Source organism: Grammomys surdaster, unplaced genomic scaffold (assembly GCF_004785775.1).
Source record: "Grammomys surdaster isolate TR1022 unplaced genomic scaffold, NIH_TR_1.0 61, whole genome shotgun sequence".
Taxonomy (NCBI): Eukaryota; Metazoa; Chordata; class Mammalia; order Rodentia; family Muridae; genus Grammomys; species Grammomys surdaster.
Genome location: NW_021604563.1, coordinates 7,012,235 through 7,015,252, shown reverse-complemented (window position 1 = coordinate 7,015,252; position 3,018 = coordinate 7,012,235).

Genomic DNA, 3,018 nt, shown 5'->3' with positions numbered 1-3,018 from the left:
AGCCTTTAAAATAGAAACATTGATATATTTCAGATGTAAATGTACAGAATCCTTACTCATTTCAATTTCTTTTTTATTGGATATTTTACATACATTTCAGATGTTATCCCCTTTTCCCATTTTCACTCCACCCAGAAATCCCCTATCCAATCCCCACTCCACCTGCTTCAATGAAGATGTGCCCCTACCCTCCCACAAAATCCCACCTTCCTGCCCGAAAATTCCCCCACATTGGGGCATCCACACTTCAAGGGAAAAAGGACTTCCTTTCCCACCTAAGCCTGACAAGGTCATCCTGCCCTACTTATAGAACTTGAGCCACGGGCCCCTCCCTTTGTGCTCCCAGGCTGGTGGTTTAGATCATGGGAGCTCTGGTTTGTTGGTATTGTTGCTCTCCCCATGGGGACACAACCCTTTCAGCTCCTTCAGTCTTCTCTCTACCTTCTCCATCCGGAACCCCATGGTCTGTTCAATGGTTAGCTGTGAGCGAGCATCTGCCTCTATGTATGTCAGGCTCTGTAAGATCTCTAAGGAAAAAGCAATATCAGGCTCCTGACAGCATGCACTTCTGGGCATCCACATCAGTGTCTGCCTTTGGTGACTGCACATGGGATGGATACCGAGGTGGAATAGTCTCCAGATGGCCCCTCCTTCAGTTTCTATCCCACATTTGGACTTCATAAAAGCCTCCATGAGTATTTTTTTACTCAACCTAGGAAAGCCCTAAGCACACACACTTTGGTCTTCCTTACTCTTGAGCTTCATATGGTCTGTGAGTAGTATCTTGGGTATTTCAAGCTTTTGGGCTTATATCCACTTATCAGTGAGTGCATACCATGTGTGTTCTTTTGTGTTTGGGTTACCTCACTCAGGATGATATTTTATAGTTCCATCCATTTGTCTGAGAATTTCATGAATTCATTGTTTTTAATAGCTGAGTAACAATTGTGTAAATGTACCACATTTTCTGTACACCATTCCTCTGTTGAAGGACATCTTTGTTTTTTCCATTTTCTGGCTATTATAAATAAGGCTTCTATGAACATAATAGAGTCTGTGTCATTGTTGTATGTTGGAGCACCTTCTGGGTATATGCCCAGGAGTGGTATAGCTGGTTCCTCTTGTAATACTATGTCCAATTTTCTGAGGAACCTCCAGACTGATTTCCAGAGTTGTTGTATCTGCTTGCAATACCACCAACAATGGAGGGGTGTTCCTCTTTGTCTACATCCTCACCAGCATCTGCTATCACCTGAGTTTTTGAACTTAGCCATTATGATTGGTCTGAGGTGGAATCTCAAACAATAAACAAAAAGCAGAGAAAGCTAAATAAAAAGGTCATCAATGTTTTTAAATCTCAACTCACTCCCCAGAGACATATATCACAAATACCATAACTCCTAATCATCCCCAAACACCTACCAGTTTGGGAACCAAGTGTTGAAATGCCCAAGATTCATGGAACCATCTCTTTCAAACAACCACAAAGATATCCTGGTATTACTTGTTCTGCTATACCACTTTTGCAACTTTATGTTAAGCCTTCTTTTGGCAGGTTTCCATAGCTACATGTATTTGAAGATGTAGTGTCCAGTTGGTGACTCTGTTTGAAAATGTTATGAAAACATTAAGAGGCCAAGAATTGATGGAAGATGTGTATCAGTGGGGTGGGATTTAAAGTTTTACAAGCTGTTCTTACTTCCTTTCGCTTCCTTTCGCTTCCTGTGTGTGCCTGAAATATTAGCAGCCTGCTCAATACTTGTAGGCCAGCCTAATGCTCCAGCCACTATGTCTTCTCTACCATTATGGATAATATCCTTTCTGGAAATGTAAGCCAACATTTATTTCTTAATGTGCCTTTTATTTACATGTTTTATCAAAACAAAAAGTAACTAATAAAACTTGTCATTTCCAAGGCATATTTTCTATTGTTTGTAAACATACTCATTTTCTTTTTTTTTAATTTTTTTATTGGATGTTTTATTTACATTTCATATGTTGTCCACTTACCCAATCTCCCACCCACCCTGGAACCACCAATACCCTCACCCCTTCTCCTTCTTCTCTGTGGATGTAACCTCTATCTACTCCCCCACTCCCACCTCCCCACCCTCAAAATTCCCACCCCCTGGGGCGTCCAGCCTTCATGAGGTCAAGGTTCTCTTCTTCCACCTATGCCCAGCAGGGCCCTCCACTCTTACATATTCAGCTGAAGTCCTGGATCCCTCCCTAAGTGCTCCCAGGCTGGTGGTTTAGACCCTGGGAGCTGTGGTTGGTTGGTATTGTTGCTCTCCTCATGGTGACGCAAATCCTTTCAGCTCCTTCAGTCTTCACTCTAACTCCTCCATTGAGAACCCGATGATCAGTTCAATGGCTAGTTGTGAGCATCTGCCTCTGAATATGTCAGACTCTTGAAGACCTCTGAGGAGACATCCATATGAGTCTCTTATCAGCATGCACTTCCTGACTTCCACATCAGCATCTACCTTTGGTGACTGCACATGGGATAGATACTCAGGTGGAGTGGTCTTCAGACGACCCCTCCTTCAGTTTCTGTCCCTCACTTTGTCTCCATATTTGCTCCTTTGAGTATTTTGTTGCTCCTTCTAAGAAGGACCGAATCACCCCCACTTGGTCTTCCTTCTTTATGAGCTTCATGTGGCCTGTGAGTTGGATCTTGGGCATTTCAAGGTTCTGAGCTAATATCCAATAATCAGTGAGTGAATACCATGTGTGTACTTTTGTGATTGGCTTACCTCACTCAGGATGATAATTTCTAGTTCCATCCATTTACCTAGGAACCTCTCGAATTCATTATGTTAATAGCTGAGTAATACTCCATTGTGTAAATATACCACATTTTTTGAATCCATTCCTCAGTTGAAGGACATCTGGGTTCTTTCCAGCTCCTGGCTATTATAAACAAGGCTGCTATGAACATAGTTGAGCATATGTCCTTATTATATGTTCGAGCATCTTCTGGGTATATGCCTAGCAGTGGTATAGCTGGATCCTCAG